The sequence below is a fragment of the Hemitrygon akajei genome, chromosome 9, assembly GCF_048418815.1.
Source record: "Hemitrygon akajei chromosome 9, sHemAka1.3, whole genome shotgun sequence".
NCBI classification, from domain to species: Eukaryota; Metazoa; Chordata; class Chondrichthyes; order Myliobatiformes; family Dasyatidae; genus Hemitrygon; species Hemitrygon akajei.
The window spans coordinates 37300229-37325349 of record NC_133132.1 but is presented as its reverse complement, the minus strand read 5'-3'; the positions used below and the strand labels follow the sequence as shown (position 1 = coordinate 37325349).

Below are 25121 nucleotides of genomic sequence, written 5' to 3'. Positions count from 1 at the left end.
GGCCTCAAAGGTACATCAGGCTTCCCATCTACCATGTGACAAAGCTAATCTTCAAGGATTTCCAACGTTTGCTGCTGATTGACACAAACATCAGAATTCTGTAGATTTAGGAAATTTATGAGTGCCTCAAACTGTCACTAACTTCGACAGCAACCGTGGAGAGAAGAAGGTGTGGTTCACAACTCGGGCTCTTGATCCTTCAAGAGAACCATTGGGTATTTCATAAGAAATGCCTCTGTGTACTTTGTAATATTCATATCATCAGGAGTGGTCTACCTTTATATGTAATACATGTTTCTATCTGAAACACTGACAATTGACACCGACATCAGTGTATGGAAATAAGTGCCTTCAGAGAGATCTTTTGACTGGTGTCATCCTGCGCATTTCCTCTATTGTTTATCTGTGCACAATTTCATGCACAAGTCCTGCAAATGAGAAACTGTGTTAATTCAGTTTGCGACATAAGGGAACAGAAGGCTTCCAGTCCGCCACCGTAGCATTCATTCCCTCTGGCAGAGCATTTGGTGATTTTGATGTGCAAAGTAGTAACTTGACTAGATTTCGTTCACAGCCGCTTTTGGACTTGTCACCCCTGTCACAAGGAGCACTGTCACAGGAAAGCAGCACCATCATCAAGACACCCCTACCATGCAGGCTATGCTCTCTTCTCGTTGCTGCCATCAAGAAGGCGTTACAATTTACAAAGACCAATTAACCTCCTAACTAGTACCTCTTTGTATTGTGTGAGGAAACTGAACATTCGGGAAAAAAAACCCTGCACATTCCACAGGGAGGGCATATAGACTCCTTACAGATGACATTGGAGTTGAACTCCGAACTTCAATGCCCCAAGCCGTAATAGCTTTGCACTAGTAGCCCCGAGCTGTGGTCATGTAATGCCTCAGGACCCACACCACCAGGCACAGGAACAGTTATTACCCCTCAGCCATCAGGTTCTTGATCCAGTGAAGATAAATTTACTCACCCCAAAACTGAATCGATTTACTTTTAAGGATTCTACAGCTCATGTTAGTGATATTTATTTCTAATTTATTGTTATTATTATTATTGTTTATTTTTCTACTGGTGTAGTTCATTGTCTTTTATACACTGGTTGTTTCTCTTTGTCATGAGAGGCTTTTATAGATTCCATCGTGTTTCTTTGTCTCTACTATGAATGCCCACAAGAAAATACATCTCAGGGTTGCATGCATGTATGTGGTGACATACATGTACTTCTTTAAAAATCTACTTTGAACTTTGAAAAGAGAAAGGCATTGTGGGAAAGGAAAGCTCCTTCTGCAACCACGCATGGAGGGACTGAGTTGGGAGTAGAAACTCTCAAATATTGAAAAGATGTATCACTCCAGAGTGGTGATGGTATTGTGGCTTAAATAAAAGTGTCAACACTACTGAATGTACAAACATACGACACTCAGAATGTAAAAAAAGGTTTTCTTCACTGTGTTTATTCTACTGTATATACAGTGGATTCCAGTTAATTGGTCCATTGGATAATCAGGGCAGCCACTTATTTGGGGCAACTCTTAAAGGACAAAAGAGAATCGAGAAAATAGCTGGGATTCCCTTAATTTATTTGGGACACTATGCTACTTAATTGGGACAGGAGACTGTTCCTAACTAGTGTCAGTTGTGTTCACCTTTAGACACTACACTGTGCTTAGAGCGAGCAGTTTTTAAATAGTCTCAGTTCCACGCATTTGTGCTCAAAAAGCAGTGTTTTTTCTGTCACTGATAGTTGGGCAGTAATAAGCAGACAGACAATTCAGAACCGTTTTGCTCACTGTGGTTTCAAGCATTCAGGCTTAGAGCTGTCAGAAATGGCTGGGAGTGAAAATGAAATGACTTCACTAGTTCAACAAATTAGGAACAATGACAAGTTTGACGGTAATGATAATCATCATGAAGGTTCATTTATCTGTTTATTGAGACACCCTATGGAATAGACCCTTCTGGCCCTTTGAACTGCACTAGATAATCACAGGACAATTTACAATGACCAATTAACCTACCAACTGGTACATCTTTGGACTATGGGAGAAAACCAAAGCCACATGGTCAGGGGAGAACTTACGAACTCCTTACAGGCAGCGGTGGGAATTGATAATGCACCGATTCCATTGGTACGTGTTGTAAAGTGTTGTGCTAACCACTATGTCACCGTGCCATACCCGATTTAGAGGATGCATTCTTCGGAAGTGTTATATGAAAGCAACATGAAGGTTTTTGCACTAGGCGTCTGAACTGATTTTGTTAATTTACAGTCAATCAAAAGAACGTGGCAGTGTGCACTGGAAGAATTCCTCCATCGATAACTATTGGTAAGTAATACAGTTTTATAATATTGCTGTAATATTAGTAGTCTTCTAATTTGTTCCATATTTTAGCTAAGTACATAATTTTGTTACTCAGCTAAATGGTAAATTGTCTTTCTTATACCTTTTTAACTATTTCAATGCAACTTCAGCTAGTTGGTGCAGCCACTTAATTAGACCAAAAGGTACTTGTCCAGATGTGTCCCAATTAACTGGTCTCCACTGCACATTTTATTATGAATAAAATTTATTTTTGTAAAACAAAAGGGAAACGGTTTATTACCCTCTAAGTAACAAAAAAAAAGAGTCGCTTATCATCCTGATTTGGAAATATATTGCTGTTCCCTAGCCATTGTTTAGTCCACATTCTATAACTCTGAATCAAACCTCAAGTACTTTAACTGTAGACCACTGGAATAATCTAATGAGGCGGCACACTGTTACCTTCCCAAGAGGAACTGGTACTGGCCAATAAATGTAGGCTTTGCCAGCAACACTCAAATTCCGTAAATAAAATGTTTTCTCTCTAAAGAATCGTTCTCTCTAAAAAGCATAGAACATGAAACAGTGCAACAACATAACCGGCCCTGTGGTCCACAGTCTTGTGGCAAGATAATTAAATCAATGACACCTAACTAAACTAATTCCTTCTGCAGACACGATTTATTTTATTTCGGATAGCCCCTTCCGCCTGAGCAAGCTGTGCCTCTCAGCAACCCACCAATTTATCCCTAGCCTAATCTCAGGACAACTTGCAATGATCAATTAATCCACTAACCAGTACATCTTTGGGCTGTGTGAGGAAGCAAGATCACCCAGAGGAAACCCACATGCAGATGGAAAGAAGGTACAAATCTTCTTACAGAGGACGCCGGAATGGAGCTCCAAACTTCAAGCCCCGAACTACAACAGCATCGTGCTAACCACCATGCTACACTGCCCATATCCTTCAATTCCCTCCACATTCATGTGCCTAAGATCTTCTCAAACACCGCTCTCCTACCTATCTCCACCACCACCAATGCAGTCCGGGCATCTGCCAGTCTCTGCGTAAAAAAATAATTTACCCCACACATCTTTGAACTTTGCCCTGCTCACCTTCAATGACTGTCCTTTAGTATTGGTCATTTTGAAAATGGGAAAAAGATACTAATTGTCCACTCTGACCATGCCTCTCATAACTTTGTAAACTTTCACCAGCTCTCTTCTCAGCTGCCACCACTCCTGAGAAAACAGCCCTAGTTTTTCCAACCCATATATATCTCCTTAAATAAAAGTACATCTGTGACAGCAATTATCTTCATCAAAACTTTGAAACAAGGCAAAAAGTAAACTATTGCTTCAGTTAGCAACTTATTTACAGATACCAGGTAACTTATATTTTAACTTATTATCAGGCTCCCAAAGACTATTGAAGGAAGTAAAATAACCACTGAATCCACTTGGGCTTATAATGAATGCATTTTTCTTTCCCTCTGAGTCTGTTTTTGACAAGTATTCTACAGACAGAAAAAAACAGATACTTATTTGGCAAGTAGAAAATCTGTTAAATTAGCTTAGGACGTCCCTGTGCAAGGAAATATTTTGGACTGGTATTTATGGGGCCAGAAATGTATACGATGAGTCAGAGTACAGAGCCTAAAGACGTGGTGTTACGACAACAGTCTTCCCCTCAGTGTAAACAAAGCAAAAGAGCTGGTCATTGTCTTCAGAAATTCTTACAGGAGCATCATCGAGAGCATCATTGTCTAGCAGGGGATTTGCAAGATATCCGACCACAAATCCCTTCAAAGGATTGTGAGGATGGCTGAGAGGATCGTCGTGATAGAGACATGAGAGATGTTTATCAGGAGCACTGTGCGCACAGGACCCTTAGCATTGTCAGTGATCCCTTTCTTCCATCCAATAATCTCCTTGACCTCTTCCAGCAGGCTGGAGTTACGGTAGCATTTGGACAAGACCTGTTAGGATGGGAAACAGCTTCTTCCCCCATGAGACCATTGAACTCCTTGCCACCATCCAGATCTCATCACGTGGTAGTGTTATACTGTTTATATAGAATCATAAATGCACCGTGTTATTTGTTAACTTATTCATGGTATGTGTGTGAGTTATATATATTGTGTTGTGCACCTTAGTCTGGCGGAATGTTTCATTTGGTGGTGTACATATGTAGAGTTGAATGACAATAACTTTGAACTTGAACTCAAACTCAAAAGAGGGTGTGCACATGCTCCTGTCTATATCAATGGCATTGAGGTTGAGAGGGTTGAGACCTTCAAATTTCTAGGTGTGAACATCACCAATACCCTGTCGTGGTCCAACCACATTAAGGTCACGGCCAGGAAAGCACACCAGCACCTTTACTTCTTCAGGATGTTAATGAAACTCAGCACATCCCCATTGACTCACGTCATTGACGCACCACAGAAAACATTCTGCCTGGATGCATCAGCTTGGTACAGCAACTACTCTGCCTGCCACCGCAAGAAACCGCGGAGAGTTGTGGACACGGCTCAGCACATCATGGAAACCTGCCTTCCCTCCATGGACTATGTCTACACTTCTTGCTGCCTCAGTAAAGCAGACAGCATAATCAAAGACCCCCACCCCCCGGGCATTTTCTCTTCTCCCCACTCCCAGTGAGTAGAAGATGAAAAGGCCTAAAAGCACAAACCGCCAGGCTCAAGGACGGCTTCTGTCCTGCTGTCATCAGACTGTTGAACGCACTCCTCCCACAATAAGACAGACTCTTAGCCCCACAATCTACTCGTTATGATCCTGAACTTCATCATTTGTGACCACTGCATTTTTCCAGTAGCCTTTATACTTGATTCTGTGTTGTTATTGTCTTAACTTATTCTACCTCAATGCAGTGTGTTGAATTGACCTGTATGCAAGATTAGCTGTTAAATGTATCTTGGCGCATGTGGCAATAATAAACCAACACCAATGTTAGCCAAACAAAGTTAATGAACACAGTTATGTTGAAATTAATGACAAGATTTCATTATCATTTTCTTTTTGCGACTTGGCCAAATTGACATTGTGAGCACGTGCTGGGCATGAGGCTACCGTGGGAGGCACAGACCCCAGGAGGGAAGTCAACATTTAGTGCTCTGAAGGATTTGGAGGGAGGTGTTTCAGAAGGGAAACGAGACCATAAGATCATAAGACATAGGAGCAGAAATATGCCATACGGCCCATCAAGTTTGATCCACCATTCCATCATGATGGATCTATTATCCCTCTCAACCTCATGTTCTGGCCTTTTCTCTGTAGCTTTTGATGCCCTGATTAATCAAGATCCCAACACCCAGAGCCTTAAATACACCCAATGACTTGACCTGCACAGCTGTCTCTGGCAATGAATTCCACAGATTCACCATCCTCTGGCTAAAGAACTTCTTCCTCATCTCTGTTCTGAGGCTGTGGAAAGAAACATCCTTTCCACATCCGCTCTATCAAGCCCATTCAATATTTGATAGGTTTAAACGACATTTCCCCCAACTCCATTCTTCTAAATTCCAGTGAGTACCCAGAGCCATCAAACACTCGTCATAAGTTAACCCTTTTATTCTTGGGATCATTCTCCTGAACCTCCTCAAGATCCTCTCCAATGGCGGCACATCTTTTCGCAGATAAGGGGCTCAGAATTGCTCACAATACTCCATGTATGGTCCATAAGACATAGGAGCCTAATTAGGCCATTCAGCCCATTGAGTCTGCTCCACCATTCCATCATGGCTGATCCTGGATCCCATTCAAATGCTTTCTTGCCATATCTTTTGAAGTCCTGACTGTCAACTATCACCTATAATACCCATATCCTTTAAAGTCCAAACTATCAACTTCCATCTATAATATAACCATGGACTTGGCCTCCACCACACTGTGGTAGAGCATTCCACAGACTTACTACTCTCTGGCTAAAAAGAAATCCTCCTTTGTTCTAAAAGTTCTCCCCTCAATTCTGAGGCTGTGCCCTCTAGTTCTGGATACTCCCACCACATGAAACATCCTCTTCACATCCATCCTGTCTAGCCCTTTCAACATTCCGTAGGTTTCAATGAGATCCCTATGCATTCCTCTAAATTGCAGAGAGTACAGGCCCAAAGCTGCCGTGAGCCCCTCATATGTTAACCCCTTCATTCCCGGAATCATCCTCGTGAACCTCCTCTAGACTCTCGCCAAGGCCAACACATTCTTTCTGAGATATGGGGCCCAAAACTGTTGATAATACTCCAAGTGCAGCCTAACTAGTGTCTTATAAAAGCTCAGCATTATCTCCTTGCTTTTTATCTTCTATTCCCCTTGAAATAAATGCCAACAATATGCATTATCATGCATTTCCCAACACTGTAGTCCATCTGCTACTCTTTGCCCATTCTTCCAACTTGTCCAAGTCCCACTGCAATCGCTTTGCTTCCTCAGCACTACCTACCCCTCCTCCTATCTTCATATCATCCACAAACTTCACCATAAAACCATCAATTCTATTATCCAAATCTTTTGCAAACAATGTGAAAAGTAGCATTCCCAATACTGACCCCTGAGGAACACCATCAGGGGTGGTGGACCCCTGAGGACCCCTGAGGACAGCCAACCAGAAAAGGCCTCCTTTAGTCCCACTCACTGCCTCCTGCCTGTCAGCCATTCCGCTATCCATGCCAGTGTTTTTCCTTTATCGCCATGGGATTGTATCTTGTTAAGCAGCCTCATGTGTAGCACCTTATTAAATGCCTTCTGAAAATCTAAGTAAGTGACACTTACTGCCTCTCCTTTGTCTACCCTACTTGTTACTTCCTCTAAGTATTTCCCAGATTTATCAGGAAAGATTTCCCTTTGCAGAAACCATACTGAATTTGACTTATTTTATCATTAGTCTCCAAGTACCGTAAAATCTTATCCTTAATAATAGACTCCACTACTTTGCTAACCGCTGAGGTTAGGCTAACTGGTCTATAATTTCCTTTCTTTTGCCTTCCTCCCTTCTTAAAGAGTGGAATGACATTTGCAATCTTCCAGTCCTCTGGGACCATGCCAGAATCAAGTGATTCTTGAAAAATCATGACCAATGCATTCTTTATCTCTTCAGCACCCTCTCTCAGGACTCTGAATTGTCATCCATCTGATCCATGGGATTTATCCACCTTAAGACCTTTGAGTTTGCTTGGCACTTTTTCCTTTGTAATAGCAATGGCTCTCACTCCTGCTCCCTAATACTCATGGACCTCTGGTACACTGCTAGTGTCTTCCACAGTGAAGAATGATGCAAAGTACCCATTAAGTTCATCTGCCATTTCTTTGCTCCCATTACTACTCTACCAGCAACATTTTCCAGTGGCCCAATATCAGCTCTCACCTCTTTTAACTCTTTATATAACTGAAAAATCTTTAGTATTGTGTTTTATATTTTTGGCTAGTTTGTCCTCATATTTCATCTTTTCCCAATTCGCTTTCTCAATTGCCTTTTGTTGGATTTTAAAAGCGTCCCAATCATTCAACTTCCCACTCACTTTTGCTACCTTGTATGTCCTTTCCTTGGCTTTTATGCAGTTCTTAACTTCCCTAGTCAGCCACGGTTGCCTACTCCTGCCATTTGAGAACTTCTTCCCTGGGATATGTCTATCCTGTGCCTAGTGAACTATTCCCAGAAACCTCAGCAATCCCCACCAGTACCCTCCTCCAATTCACCTGGGCAAGCTCCTCTCTCATGCCTCTGTAATTCCCTTTATTCCATTGTGGCACTGATACATGTGATTTGTGCTTCTCCCTCTCAAATTGTGGTATGAATTCAATCGTATTATGACCGCTGCCTCCTAAGGGTTCCTTTACATTAAGCTGACTAATAAAATCTGGGTTATTACACAACACTCAATCGAAGATAGCCTTTCCCAAGTGGACTTAAGCACAAGCTACTCGAAAAAGCCATCTTGTAGTCATTCAACAAATTTCCTCCCTTGCCATCTGACACGAACCTAATTTTCCCAATCCCCTTGCATATTGAAGTCCCCCATTACAATTGTGACATTACCCTTACTACACGCCTTTTCCAGCTCCCTCTGCAATCTCAACCCCGACACCTTGGCTGCTATTTGGAGGCCTAAATATGAATCCCATAATGGCGTTTTTACCCTTGCAGTTTCTGAACTCCACCCACAAAGATTCAGCATTATCTGATCCTATGTCACCTCTTTCTAAAGATGTAGTTCCAGCTGTTACCTACAGAGCCACACCACCGCCTCTGCCTTCCTGCTCACAATACTCTGTGTGCTCTGACCAATGCCTTATAAAGTTTCAGTATTACATCTTTGCTTTTGTGTGCCAGTCGTCTTCCTTACCTCCGACTCAACCTACAAGTTAACATTTAAGGAATCTTGCATGAGGACTCCGAAGTCCCCTTGTGACTCTGATTTTTAAATTTTCTCCCCATTTAGAAAATAGCCCACGTATTGGTTCCTTCTTCCAAAGTGCATGACTATACACTTCCTAGTATTCCATTTGCCACTTCTTTGTCCTTTCTCCCAGCTAAGTCCTTCTGAAGACACCCCATTCCCTCGATACTTCTTGCTTCTCCACCTATCTTCATATCATACGCAAACTTGGCCACAAAACCATCAATTCCATCATCCAAATCATTGTTAGATAACATGAAAAGTGCAGTCCCCACGCTGACTACTGCAACAGTCCCCTAGTTACAGGCAACTGACTAGAAAAGGTTCCTTTTATTCCCATTCTTTGCCTCCTGCTTGTTAGCCAATCTTCTATCCATGCTAGTACATTTCCTGTAATACTATGGGCTCTATCTTGTTAAACAGCCTTCTGTGTACCACCTTGTTAAAGGCCTTCTGAATATCTAAGTAAACAACATCCACTGAAACACAGACAAAATGCTGGAGGAACTCAGCAGGCCAGGCAGTATCCATGGAAAAGAGTAAACAGTCGCCATTTTGGGCCAAGACCCTTCATCAGAACACTGACTCTCCTTTGTCTATCCTGCCTGTTATTTCCTCAAAGAATTCAGAAAAGATTTGTCAGGCCAAATTTCCCCTGAATTTCCCATGCTGACTTTGGGCTATTTTATCATGTGCCTCTAAATACCCCAAAACCTCACCCTTAATAGTAGACCCCAACACCATTCCAATCATTTTTAGTCCAGCTGACTGGCCTATAATTTCTTCGGCCTGCCTCCTTCTTAAAGACTAGGGTGACATTTGAAACTTTGCAGTTCTCTGAAGCCATTCCAAAATTTGGTGATTGTTGGAAGATCATTACTAGCACCTCCACAATCACTTCAGCTACCTCTTTCAGAACTCTGGGGTGCAGTCCACCTGGTCCAGGTGACTTATCTACCATCAGACTTTTCAGCTTCTCAGGCATCTTCTCCTTAGTTACCGCAACAACACTCACTTCTGCCCCTGACATGTTCTCATTTCTGGCATTCTGCAAGTGTTTTCACAGTGAAGACTGACTCAAAATATTTATTAAGTTCATCCACCATTTCTTTGTCTCTGATTACAATCTCTCCAGCATCATTTTTCAGTAGTTTGATATCCACTCAAGCCTCTCTTTTACTCTTTGTAAATCTGAAAGCAATCTTTCAGTATTTTAAAAAAATATTATTAGCTAGCTTCCCTCATATTTAATCTTTTCTCTCTTTATGGCTTTTTAAGTTGCCTCCTGGTTGTTTTTAAAAGCTTCCCAATCATTTAACTTCCAACAAATTTTTACTCTGTTATTTGCTTCTATGTTGTCTTTGACTTCCCTTTTCACCCTCCCTTTACTTCTTTGTCTTTGGGATGTATTGATCCTGTACCTTTTGAATTGCTCCCAAAACCTCCAGCCAGAGCTGTTCTGCCATCATCCCTGCTGGTGGCCCCTTCCAATCAACTTTGGCTAGCTCTTCTCTAATGTCTCTGTAGTTCCCTTTAGAAACATAGAAACATAGAAAATAGGTGCAGGAGTAGGCCATTCGGCCCTTCGAGCCATTCAGTATGATCATGGCTGATCATCCAACTCAAAACCCTGTACCTGCTTTCTCTCCATACCCCCTGATCCCTTTAGCCACAAGGGCCATATCTAACTTTAGTCTAGTGTAATATTGATACGTTTGATTTTAACTTCTTCCTCTCAAAATGCAGGGTGAATTCTATCATATGATGATTACTGCTTCCTAAGGGGTCTTTACTTTAAGCTCAGTAATCTAAATCCGGGTCATTACATAACACCAATCCTAATTTGTCATTCCCCTAGTGAGCTCATCCAGAAGCTGCTCTAAAAAGCCATCGCACAGGCATGCTACAAATACTGACAACCAGCTCCACCCTGATTTTCCCAGTCCTCATTCGTATTGCGATCTCCCATGACTATCACAACATTGGCCTTTTTACATGCCTTTTCGTCTCTCATCGTAAATTCTCCCACTGTAACTTGTAGCCCACATCCTGTTCAGAGGCCCGTTTATAACTCCCTTTGGGGTCTGTTCACCCTTGCAGTTTCTTAACTCTACCCACAAGATTCTCCATCTTCTGATCCTATGTCACCTCTCTCCGAGGAGTTGATTTCATTAGCGCGTTAGGATTAATACCACACCACATCACATGAAGATGACGCATTAGGCCCTTTGAGGGGGAACATCAGTGATTACAGATAGGAGGAGGCAGAAGAAGCTGTATTCGGAAGAGGGACTGGCAAAGGATTCCTTAAGGTGGGTAGGGGATTAAGATTTGACACATGTGGGATATTTGTGAAGTCAAAAATTCCAAATGCACCTTAATTATTGGTTAAATTCAAAACCTGATTTATTTCATAACACTCCATCTGGCCAGAGCAGAAAACTCAGATACTACAATATCCCGTGAAACATCAAGTGGTGAAGCTTGGGAACAGATTCTCACGTTTTTATTTTTTAACTGGCTCTACTTTGCCAAATCGAGCATTCTACGGGTATTATAAATGGAGGCTCTAATGTCGACTCAACGTTATCCATGATAATACAATTAAAATGTGAGCATACTACTCTCTGTGTAATGACACCTGTGGGCTGCCCCCAGCACGCCTGCGACTGTGTTGGTTGTTAATGTAAATGACACATTTCACGGTGTGTTTTGATGGGCACATAATAAGTAGCCCAGCAGTTCAGTTTAATATCAGAGAATGTATACAATATACAGCCTGAAATTCTTGTTCTTCACAGACACCCACAAAAACAGAAGAGTGCCCCAAAGAATGAGTGACAGTAACAATGTTAGAACCCCTCCCACGCACAAGGAGCAACGGCCCTCCCCCTCCCCACTTCCTTCAGCAAAAAGCATCAGCACCCTCCACCCACCAAGCAAGCAATAGCAAAGCCCCCAAGAAAGACCATGATCTGCAGTACAACAAAAACGAATCGTTCACCCAACAATTCGACATACCACAGGCTCTCTCTCTCTCTCTCATAAAGAGGGTCACACAGCGAGAGGGGAGACTAACCAGAGTTTGAAAGTTGATTATACATAAAAATATAGGAATGACCTTGCAACTTCCTCCTCGGAGAAAACGCTGTCCCCATTTTTCAAATTTCAAAGTGAATTTATTATCAAAGTACATATCTGTCACCATATACAGCCCTGAGATTCATTTCCTTGCAGGCATTATGCCCTTTGAGTAAATAAAAAGAAACACAATAGAATTAATGAGAAACTACACGCACAAACAAAGGCAGGCAAACAACCAATGTGCAACAGAAGATGAACTATGCAGTTCCAAAAAACTGCAGTAAATTTTTTTTAAAGTTCTATTGCTTACTTCCAACACTTCTTCACATAAAGCAATTGAAGTAATTCAAGATATAGATTGGAAAACACTGGGCAGATGCCAAGAAAATCTCCCTCTAGCTTGCCCTCCACCACCACTAGTTTATCATCTCCTGTCTGTCACTCCTGTACGAAGCGTCACTTCATGGATATAATCAATTGATGTATAAAAGCTATCTTATGTGACTACATCTTTATCTGTATTTTGCTCTATTATGTTTTGATGCACATTTTGTATATTTTCATACCGCAATGCTTTTTAAAGTATATATTTCTGAATGAACAACCTCACAACAATAATTTCCTTCGGGATAAATAAAGTTTTATCTTAACTTATTGTGAGTTTTTTGTGCTGCATCGGATCTGGAGTAACAAATATTTAATTTCCCTTTACACTTGTGTACTAGACGTGATGCTAAACAATCCTGAATCTTGAATGTCTGTTTAAAGAATGTAGGAAATGTTGACAACTCACTTTACAATTCGTGGACCATCTATGGAAAGATAAAAGCAGTTAATATTTCTTGTCAATGGTTTGACGAAAGGCAGTTGACTGAAACATTAATTCTGCTTTTCTCTCCACAGACGCTGCCTGACCTGCTGAGCATGAAATGGCATTAAACAATCTTGAATCTTGTCTCTTGACACATTAGTTTGGCATTTTCTCAATTACACAACAGTGTGTTCCACCATGCCCATTTGCGTCCTTTATTTCATAGATATGTCCTCTCTGAATAAGACAGTCAAATTTGTGTTATAGTTGGACAGAAGCTAATAACCGTAATGAGATTGCCACAGAAAAAAAATTAGATCAGATGTATGAATAAAAATGATAAAGGAGGCTTTAATGCTGCTTGAATTTGGCTGGAAATGAATCGAGGCTTTAGATTGTACAAAAAGAAAGCCGGTTAACAAATGTCAGCATTCCATGGTATTTTGGAGCAACGTAATGCTGCATCCAGCAGTCTGAAACATGAAATGAGTGATTGGCAGAAATATATTTTCCTGAATACTGAAACTCAAGTTATACTTCTGACAGTTTATTTGGGTTGGCCTGTAATTCTGATGCATGAGTTTTTTTGTCTCTATAACAGTGTCAGTTGAATGAAATAGCACAGGAGATAAGTATGCATACCACATACAACCTTGAAAGTCATTTTCTTATGGGCAGCGACAAAGCAAAGAAACACAATAAAATCCACGGAAAGCCCAACAAAGAACGACAAGCATCCAATGTGTGAAAAAAATTGTACAATTAAACAAATAATTTACAGAATGTGAACTGCAGAGACTCTGAAAGTGAGTCTCAGTCATGAAGCCAGTTCAGGAACAGTTATTACCCTACAGACATCAAACTCTCGAACCAGCGTGGACAACTTAACTCACCATAACTCTGAACTCATTCCACAACCTAAGGACTCACTTTCAACTCATCTTCTCAGTATTATTTATGAACTTACTTTTAAAAAAATTGCATAGTTTGCCTTCTTTTGCACATTGGCCATTTGTCAGTCTTCCTTTATGTGTAGTTTTTCATTGATTGTGTTGTATTTCTTTGGTTTACTATGAATGCTCACAAGAAAATGAATCTCAAGGTAATGTATGGGACAGACAAATTAATGGTGCAGCATGGACTAGATGGGCGGAAGGGTCTGTTTCTGTGCTGTATTGTTCTATGATTCTGGCTCTATGATGAATACATACATTGGTAATAAATTTACTTCAAACTTTGAACAATTGAAAAACAATAAAATGAGGAAATGACAACTGCAAAGCCTCACTTAGGTTCCTTGGTGGATTCCGGCAATGTAACACACATAGCAATCCCCAAAAATTATTCCTAAAAATTGTTTGTATTGGTAACTAAGGGAAAAATTCCTCTGATTAGTATCTGCTCCTAATACTATAAGCATAAAATGAAAATTACCACGCCTTTTATTTCTATTTCTTTTGAAATTATAGCATCATGTAGAAATGTATTTCAATGATTCATTAATCTTGCTCTCAGAGCCCCTTTGCAATATGATTTCAACGTGGTTCATAGATGGTGTCCAAGGAAACTTCGTCACTGGCATCAGTTCCTTTATGTTTTCAGGGAATATGTAATTGAAAAGGGGGCTATAGTTAGATATTTATTGATATATAAATACATAAACACTTGCTTATTTATTTATTGGGATACAGCATGGAATAGGCTATTCTGGCCATTCGAGCCTTGCTACCCAACTATCTCCCAATTTAATCATAGCCTAATCATGGGCCAATGTACAGTGACCAACTAACCTTCCAGTCAGTATGCCTTTGGATTCCGGAAGGAAATTGTTGCATCAGGAGGAAATCCATGCAGTCATGCGGAGAAGGTACAAACTCCTAACAGACAGTGGCAGCAATTGAACCCAAGTCGCGGTTACCACCACACTACCCTGTTGTAGGGGCAAAGAACAACGAGGGCTTATAGCTGGTAAACAGGGATGTGGATTGTGCTAATGTGATTACAGGAAACCACAGACAAAGCCCAGAAGTGGAGACATGGAGTGCAGCAGTGATGGTATCCAAGGTTCAGGAGTTTTGTTAATTATATTGTAGTACGCACCCATTGTTGTAATGGAAAACTGGATTTACTGTTAGACCTGTGGACAATCATTTCACTCTGTTATAAGGACCTAGTCACTACTTAACTAAGACTTCCTGTAGCCACCATTCTGCCGTCAAAATGTAGCTTTACTGGTAATCTTATCAAGGGAGAATGGAAAAGCTTTACCGAATTCATGCTCAGGTAGATCAGCTCAGGTTTCCTTAATAAGTCGCCCGTTAATTTCAAGCACAAACTCCGTGGGATCTTTCAGTTTTCTCCTACATTACCCAACTATCATGTAGGAAGCATAGCAAACAGTCTTGGTTATATTAGTAAGAATGACTTGAAAGATTTATGCTTATATAATGTTGAAACAGTCCAGTTAATTGATTAGGGAATTTGTCATTTGAAAATGATAGAATTATACTCGTTAGGAAACCATTCCCACACGAAGTTTTTAAAAAAATTAAAATTCAAAATTAATACATCAGCAAAAACTTTATTTATTTAATTATTTAATTATTCTTTCTCATCTTCAACTTTAAAGTGTAGGAAAAAATGACATTATTTTTAATTTCTGTTGAATAATTCTAGGCTGAAATATAAATCCTGATGCTTATTAAAATTAGATGATCCAGTTTGGTGATGAATTTCTCTAGTTACTATGTTGAGCAACATGGTGAATACAGCCCTTCTGAAGGCATTTTGCAATGCTCTGTGGTAACCAGAATTAATCACATGAATTTTTCTAGGCAATTAGTGTCTTCAGAAATTAAATGCAAAGACCGCATTCCTGATATTCTATAGACTTACATTTAAGCGTTTAGGCACACAGGTGCCATGTATAACTTGAGTCAAGTTTGAAATATGGAAATATGAACCAGTTTATTTCACCAGTGGCAAGATTAAATGGACACCTACATTTAAAAATAAACAAGTTTCGATTCCTTCTAAAGGGTTTGCAATAGTGTCATTCTTATTGATAAATAGAGTATCACGCTTTTCATTTCCAACATCTGGTTTCCTGCCTTTGTAAATCTGGAATCCATTTAATTTATTGTGAAGACTCAGATCAGTAATAATTTGCTTCACTTTGAATTAAAATGTAAATTTAATCTTGCTTCTTCCTGAACCCGCATTTAAAATACAGGGTATATTTTTATAAATATATTCAAAGAACTAAGAAAACAAAATTCTCTCACGGTAATGAACATTTCTAATATAAATGTTAATCGCTGTTAGAAAATGTTGTTATATAAAATTTATATGGACAAATCTTTTCATTGTTACTGGGTCAGATACTGAAATGTATAACAACATTCTGTGAATATTCTTCCATGCTTAATGAGTTCAAGCCTCCACTTTTGCAGAAATGGTTTCCGTTTCTTTGTCACCTGATAAATGGGATAGGCTGTTACCTATTGTACTCAAAAAGAGTAATATATTTGTTTGGTTGTGCAAATCTGCTCATAGCTTTGCAAGTATCACTATACTTAAGAAACCCAGAATCAGATTATCCTAAATGCTTGTACTGTTGAGCACATGGGCTAATTTCTTGACAACAATTCCTTCCTAGCAACAGAATGAAATTAATTTGCTACTCAGAAGTAGGAAGGTGACAAGCACCATATGAAACTTGATGATGGCGATGCATACTTATTGAAGTAGATAATGCATTTATTTATTTACTTAGTGATACGGTGTGGAACAGGCCCTCCCAGCCCTTTGAGATGCACTGCCTAGCAACCTCCAAATTTAACCCTGATTTAATCAGGGGACAATTCATGATGACCAATTAACCTACTAACCAGTATATCTTTGGACCACAGGAGGAAACCAGACCATGCGGAGAAAACACACACATTCCATGGGGAGAACATACAAACTCCTTACAGAGGGCATCAGGATTGAACTCCGAACTCTGACGTCCTGAGCCTGTAATGTCATCATTCTAGCCGCTATGCTACAGTGGACTGTTTTAGCATACAAGCATTTCCTGAAAGCTACACTCCTTTGTTTATATTTTGCAAATTACAGTTTGGGAAAATTTGGCAAGCATTTGTTGTTAATTTGGAATTATACATTTTAAGACCAACCATGTGTGAAGGCCACCTTGAAAGGATCTAGAAAAACTGAACAAATAAAAAGGAAAATAAAATATTTTGTGTTTAACAAGTGTTGTTGGATTAAAAACAGAACTATTTTGAAAAGAGATTTAATCTGGAATTATTCCATGACTAGGCATAAAATCCAATGATTTCACAAACCAGCCTTCCTTAAAGTTGGTGCAGTGAGCAAGGTTCAACCCATATTAATTCCAAAAATGTTTTGATTCAAAGTAGTTTGTATTTTACGTTGCCAAGAGCAATCGAAAAGTGCTTTTGCCGGCAGTCTGGTCCTTTTTGCATGGCCCAGGGGCTATAGTAGTGTTTAAGCTTCTGAATCTGCCTGGGGCAGCAAGCGTGAATGATCACAAGGCGAATCAAGAGCTTTTTTTTTAGGAGTTTGCCATCAAGATTTCAAAAAAGACGAGACACGGGGCAAATGTCACTTTGTTCCCCTTACTGTAAAAAAATTGGTGTGCGGACGAGCTAACACCCCTCATGGGCTCACAGTAGCAGTGTGTTCATTATGCTATTTAAATCCATATCTGAAATTTAAAACAATTGCGCCTTTCTTAATTAAAGATCCAAACTTAAGCCTGATCAGTTTGGGTCTTAGAAAGTTGAGATGAATTGCTAATACCAAGGGTGATTGGAATGGATGCGACTTCAGTAAATAGGAGATGGTTTTCTTTTGAAAGCAAGAGATCTGAATATTCATCCAAGTCAAGCACTAGTCCGTATGAACAACATTAATATGATCTCCACTGAATTTGGTACTCAAAAATATTAACATATCAAAGCAGATGCCCCAGGCAAGAGAAGCTATCGATACTGGGGCACTATGCAATGTAAAGATTATTGGTTCTGATGGTTGGGAGAGTGGAGCTTCAGGCTAAACACTGCACACCATTAACTGAAAGTGATAGCAGAGGGATTTCAACATCCACTTAGTACCACGGTAATACCAGGTCTTCAGTTTTTAGATATAGATTTGTGTAAAAGTATATTTTCAATATTACACTGCAGGAAAATAGCAACTCAACTATAATGAGCCTGAAAAATTATCAATTTGACCAGTCTTTAGTTAAGACTAACCCAAGGAATAAGTGCAGAGCAGAAAAATTATTCTTTTTGAAACAGAATATGTTCCATCCACCTCTAATAAATGGAGAAGGCGCCCAAAAGTGAATATGAAAAAGCAAAATGTTATCTTGAGGAATCAGTTTCATTTCACCTCGTATAATAATTTGAATAATATGTAATCCTATGATTTTAGATTCAATAGCAATATGAGACATAATTATTTTTCATTTTGAGTGAAATAGCTTATACCTACACAAAGGGAGCATTACTGCCAAACATTTTTAAATTACTGAGAAGCCCTTTTTCTGAATTTTTCCATTGGTTGATAGTTATGCTATTTTTACAAGGAGGATGCATTGATACCCTGTAGGAGAGCACTACATTGAATTTAAACTTATACTGAAGCAAAACACACTCAGTGGCCATTTAATGAGGTAAGTCCTGTACCTAATAAAGTGGCCACTGAGTGTATGTTTGTTGTCTTCTGCTGCTGTAGCCCATCCACTTCAAGGTTCGACATGTTCTGCATTCAGAGATGCTCTTCTGGGCACCACTGTTGCAACACCTCATTATTTGAGTTACTGTTGCCTTCCTGTCAACTTTAACCAGCCTGGCCATTCTTCTCTGAGCTGTACCATTAACAAGACATTTTCACCCACAGAACAGACACTCACTGGATGTTTTTTTTTTGTTTTTTGCACCATTCTCTGTAAACTCTAGAGACGTTTGTGTTGAAATCCCAGGAGAACCATAGTTTCTGAGATACTCAAACTACCCTGTTGGGTACCAACAGTCATACCACGGACAAGATAGTTAAGATTACATTTCTTCCTCATTCTGATGTTTGGTATGAACAACTGAACCTCTTGACCATGTCTGCATGCTTTTATGCAATGAGTTGCTGTCACATGATTAGCTGATTAGACATTTGCATTAACGCGCATGTGTCGGTTTTCCTAAAAAAGTAGCCATTGAGCGTATATCAGCTGCTGAATATCTGAAATGCTCTATAGGTCAGGCAGCATCTATGGTAATAAAAGCTGAATTAATGTTTCAGTCAATGGCTTTTCATCAAATCTTTGACAAGAAGCACTAACTGCTTTTATCTTTCCACAAATGGTCTATGAATTCTAGAGTGCATTGTCAACATTTCCCGCATTCTTTAAACTGACATTCAGGATTCAAGATAGTGTAATATCATTTCCAATGCACAAATGTGAGAATGAAGTAATTGTTTCTACGGATATAGTGCAGCACAAAAAACACACTGTAAGATAAAGAACACAGTAGATATAAATCCTTAAATAGCTTATATACATAGACTGATTGTATGTCCATAAAGTGATGCTAGGCACAGGAGTGTCTGTACATAAGGTGATTCTGACAGGAAATGATTAAGTAGTGGTGCTTAAGGGTGTGGAAGGGTGAGTTAGTGGGTGGAGGTGTTGATCAGCCTTACTGCTTGGGAAAAGGAACTGCTTTTGAGTCTGGTGGTCCTGCCATGGATGCTACATAGCCTCCTCTCTGATGGTAGTGAGATAATTTAAATTCAGATGTGACTTGCATGGATACACTAGTAGTATTACTGTAGTTTAGAGCATATTATTACTTGAGTAATTCTCACTTTTTTTTTTGCTGCAGCTCCACATTCTAGTTTAGTATGGGATACCGGGCAGGGGATTTTAGCACAGCCAGCATCTTTGAAACATGAAGGAGAATCACTTTGACAGGTCTCTTATATAGCATGCCTAACCAGCCTTGGGACTTTGCTATCATTTATAAGAAATGAGAAGAATTAGTCTAACCTTCACTGCTTCCTTGCACTGCATATAGTGCCCAAGCTAAGGTTGGTGTCCTCGGCAAATTTACTTCACGTGCAAGGATTACATGTTAATCCTGCATAATCTAGCCCTTCCTTCCTACATAACCCTCCGGTTTTCTTTCATCCAGGCACCTGGATAGGCAAACACGAGGAAATCTGCAGATGCTGGAAATTCAAACAACAACACACACAAAATGCTGGTGGAACACAGCAGGCCAGGCAGCATCTATAAGGAGAAGCACTGTCGACGTTTCGGGCCGAGACCCTTTGTCAGGACAAACTGAAAGGAAAGATAGTAAGAGATTTGAAAGTAGTGCGGGGAGGGGGAAATGCGAAATGAGATAGATGACCTGGATGGATGTAAGGCATCTGACCTCAAGTCCCGACAACGGATTGCAAGGACTGCTGGCAGGATCATTAGGATCTCTCTTTTATGAATTAGAAATATTTATCTGAAGTGCTACATATACAAGTTCCTTATCCCTTCCATCCCTCCCATCTATCCAACGACCTCTTAGACCCCTCCTACCATCAGGCAGATGTTACTGTAGCGTCAGAACAGGAAAGGGTAGGACGGAAAACAAGCTTCTCCCCCAGGCCGTGAAACAACAGAACTTCCTACCACCACCCAGGTCTCATCATATATGAAGTGCCAATAGTGTTATACTGTTTACTTTTGAACCTGCGTCATATATGCACCTTATAACTTGTTGATTCTTTGGCGGTAATTTTGCTTTATACATTGTGTCTGAGTTATATGCATTCAGGCCTTGGTCCCAAGCAGCAGTAGATCTGGAGGAACTGTTTGACGGTATATATGTATACAGTTAAATAAAAATAAACTTGAACTTGATCTCAGAGTAAGTTAAAATGTCAACCGAACATTGAGGGCTGAGTGGCCTGTGCTGTGTGGGACTGCTCTTTTTCTGTCTAAGTCAACAATAGGACAAATGTCCTGAATTTCTCAATCAGCATTTTCAATAATCCCTCAAGTGCTACACAGCTGCATTAATTTACCACTGACGATATTCTCATCCGGCCGATTATATTGTGCTTTAAATCTGCAATTTGGAGCAGCTTCCTTTACTTTCAAATTTTTTCTCAGAAGTACACCTTAAATACCCCTGGACAAACACAACAACATCAAGCCATATGATGCCATCAAATATATCACTGATGCAGATTACATATTTAATTCTTTAGGACTTACAGCAAATAATGTACTTTGAAATATAACGTAGGGAACAGGGCTACCAATTTTCAAGGACCAAGCACCCACATATAAAACCATAAGACATAGGAGCAGAATTAAGCCATTTGGCTCATTGAGTCCGCACTGCTATTCAATCATAGCTGATTTATTAACCCTCTCAACCCATTCTCCTGCCTTTGACATCCTTACTAATAAAGAACCTATCAACTTCTGCTTTAAATATACCCAATGATGTGACATTCAGAGCTGTCTGTGGCAATGAATTCCACAAATTCACCACCCTCTGGCTAAATAAATTCCTCCTCAGCTCTGTTCTAAATGGACATCCCTCTATTCTGAGGCTGTTACCTCTTGTCCTTGGTGCTCCCACTATAGAAACATCCACTCCACATCTACTCTGTTTAGGCCTTTTAATATTTGATATGTTTCAATGTGATCCACCCTCATTCTTCTAATCTCCAGTGAGTACAGGCTCTTTGCCATCAAATGCTCATCATATAAACATTAAGGTGCAGACTACTAATTTCATATTAATAGTTGAAGGATGCAATGAAGCTATCCATAGTCTTTTTTTTAAGTTTTAACATACTACCAAGAGTAGAGCTGCAGTCTCAGTTTAATATCTCATCCAAAGATACTAGTCCTAACAGAAAACAAATTAGAAATGAGACAGAATACTGTGCTCAGTTCTGGTTGTCTCATCATGGGAAGGATATAGAAGCTTTAGAGAGGGTGCAGAAGAGATTTACTATGATGCTATATAGATTAGAAATAATCTCTTCTGAAAATAGGTTGAGTGAGCAAGGACTTTTTTCTTTGGAGCATAGAAGGATGAGAGATAACTTGATAGAGGTGTAAAAAATAATAAGAGGCACAGAATGAGTGGACAGATGGAGACTTCTTCACAGGGTGGAAATGGCTAATATGAGAGGGCATAACTTTAAGGTGATTGAAAGAATGGATAGGGGTCATGTCAGAGCTAGATATTTTACACAGAGAGTAATGAGCACCAGTTGTGGAGGTAGAGGCAGATACATTAGAGACATTTAAGAGGAGTGAAGGGAAAATGCAAAGTTATGTGGGAGAGACGGGCTAAGTTGATCTTGGAGTGCGTTATAAAGGTGGCCCAATATGGTCAGCCGAAGGTCCTGTACTGTTCTTTGTTCTAAACATTGGACCAGACATTAGAGAGAAATAAAGTTGCTCTCCTGTTCACTCATGTAGTGTCAGGAGCAGAAGCATATTTCTCCAAAAAAAATCACTGTTGCACATTTCCATGCATTTCAGCATTTTTTAGGGAGAATCACGGGTCACTATGTCAATTCTCTTTCAAATATTAATTAAAACAAAGTAATGAGAAAGCTCCTGAATGTGAAATTTTTCAAAATTTTTTATAACAATGGCTTTCATTCGCCTTTGTCTCCGTACTTTGAATACAAGGTGGACCTTCTGCATCCCAGCTGCATCTGCCATCACGTCACTATCAGGGATCATGGGAACAACAAGACAACTGCACAACTTTAAAAAAAAAAGTTTTAGCGGGATATGTGTTCTGTAGATTGAACTGCATCTCCAGAACATTCAAAATATGAGAGTGCTTCAAACAAAATCCCGATTCCCAAAGTAACACACACATAAAATGCTGAAGGAACTCATTAGGTTCATGCATTAGCATCTATGGAAAGGAATAAACAGTCAACATTTCAGGCTGGGAGCTTTCATCAGGACTAGAAATGAACGGGCAGGTCCCAGATTAAGAAGACGGGGGGAGGGGAAGGAGAACAAGGAAGAAAGTGCTAGGTGAAGACAGATGAGTGAGGGAGGGAAAATGTACTAAGAAATTGTGAGTTGAATGGAGGAAAAGATAAAAGCTGGAGAAGAAAGAATCTGATAGGAGTGAGGAATGAATAATGGGAGAAAGGGAAGAGGGGCACAGGTGGAGGAAATAAGCAGATGAGGAGAAGAGGTGAGCAGCCAGAGTGGGCAATTGAAGAAGAGAAAACGAGGAGGGGAAAAATTACCAGAAGTTTGTGGGCAACTCCAAAGAGTGTGGAGGCTACCTGACACTGGTGTGAAAGATCGGCAGCACCTGGCCTCCCTCTTGCTGCAGTTTTCAGGAATTTGGGATGAACTTTTCCCAGCCATTCTTTGAGGGAGGATGACTTATTTTTCTGGTAGCCTAACCAAACAAGCCTCCTTCCAAACTAAGGCTGAAACTTGACCAGCAGTCAATGAAATTTGAAAACCAAAATAGATTTTGGAAACCTAACATAATACTGGAAACACTCATTGGGTAAGGTAGAATCTGTAGAAAGAGAAAGGGGGCTAATGTTTCACATTGAAGACTGTTCCACTATGGGTTTGAACTTGGTTGCACAAACATTAATCCCTTTCAGTTTCCACAAATAGCAGCACAGCAGTGTCTCCACTTCCTGAGGTGCCCCCCACCCCCATTCTAACCAATTTTTACAGGAGCACCATCAAGTTTGTCCTGATCAGTTGCATCACTATCCAGTATGGGAATTGCAATGTATCTGGCCACAAGTCCCTACAAAAGGTTGTGAGGACAGCTGAAAAGATCATTGTGGCCTGCCTTCCACCCAGAGATCTTTATCAGCAGCACTGCATAGGCCGTGCCCTTAGCATTGTCAATGATCCATCATCCATCTAACAATCTCTTCGACCACCTACCATTAGGCAGGGAATACAGTAGCATTAGTGCAAGAACTGTTAAGATGGGGAATAGCTTCTTCCCAGGCTGTAAGATTACTGGACTCTCTGCTACTGCCCAGGTCTCATCAACATACGAAGCACCAGTGACATTGTACTGTTCACTTTTTAACTTGTATCATACATGCACCTTATTATTTATTAATTTATTTAAGGTAATATTACTTTATGTGTTATGTGTGAGCTGTATGTACTGTGTTGAGCACCTTGATCCGGAGGAATTTTGCCTCATTTTGTGGTATACATGTGTACAGCTGAATGATAATAAACTTGAACTTGAACCTGAAATGCAGCCTAGTCTGCTGAGTTTTTCCATTTTTTTCCCGCTTATCCTGAAAGTTGACTCGTAGCTTTTTGGATGATAATAGAACAGAGCTCCTTAACATATTGAAATCTCAGAACCCCACGATACCTTAACATCCATTGCAAAGATGTTATTAAATAAATAGGCGCAAGTCTTGCAGGCTCAGCAGTCAACAAAGGGCCGTTTAGACTATTTGCATTCACATTCTGTTGATGGAAAGATGAATGAAAACATAGACCTCGCAAGTGATAGATTTTTCTTTACTCGAGGACTATGACATTGCAGATTTTTACAGAAAAACAAATAGGAACTGACCAAACATACACATGTTCGCAGTTGAGTTTTAAGGTGTCTCAATTTCTGAAAAATAATCTAAAAGGAGCTGTCTTCAGCACCATCGTTGACCAGACGACCCGATTTTCCCGGAATTTAGCTCTACACTTTCAAACAATGCATGAGGCAAAAGAATTGGATAACCTGTTCATAGCTATTATATTTTTTACTCATCGTGAAAACATTTACAGTAATCTAAATATATTGTGAAAAAGCTGGACATTAATTTGCACCCATTAAAAAGCAACAAACATAAAGATCGACATGTTTTAATCAATTAATAAATATTAATGTTTTGAAACGCCAAAACACTCACTTTTATTATTATTGCTACTAGTACTACTACTTCTGCTGTAACTACTATTACTACTAATATTATTATAATAATTAGGATCCATTAGAATGATGTAAAACGTGGTTGAATCAGTTTTTTTATATTAAACCCACAAGTTTATTGGAATATATTTTGCAAGTTACTGAAACGTGTTCATAGGGCAAATGCTATTTTGAAAATAAAAATGTTACCTTTATAAAAGGTAGAAATTACGCCTTTGCCCATTTATGAACTTTGATCACTGGGATTTTTTTTCGCAGAGTTGGTCAATCCGTAAATATTTGCATTTCACAAAAGGTGCAATATTCTATTGAACTGAAAGCATTTTTTAAACGTTTCCAAGTACTGTAGCCGTCCTTATAAATGGGTGGGGTTTACAGGGATTGATTCCAGCACTTTTGGAATGATCAAAGGCCAACAACTTGTTTTTCGCCTGAGAGGGGGAAACACGCTTTTCTTTTGAAAAACACATGTCTAACTAAG

The 25121-nt window shown here is 39.8% G+C and overlaps 1 protein-coding gene and 1 long non-coding RNA gene across 2 annotated transcripts in view; one reads left to right on the top strand and one right to left on the bottom strand.

The window, feature by feature from the left end:
- The window catches only part of LOC140733013 (uncharacterized), a 92156-nt gene extending 75280 nt beyond the window's left edge, over positions 1-16876 (top strand). The window contains exons 2-3 of the long non-coding RNA XR_012100203.1: positions 2289-2345; positions 16544-16876. This is a non-coding gene — a long non-coding RNA (uncharacterized lncRNA). The remainder of the gene's footprint in view (positions 1-2288; positions 2346-16543) is intronic.
- tfap2d (transcription factor AP-2 delta (activating enhancer binding protein 2 delta)) overlaps positions 1-25121 on the bottom strand; it is a 64925-nt gene that overhangs the window by 34610 nt on the left and 5194 nt on the right. The window lies entirely within an intron of this gene.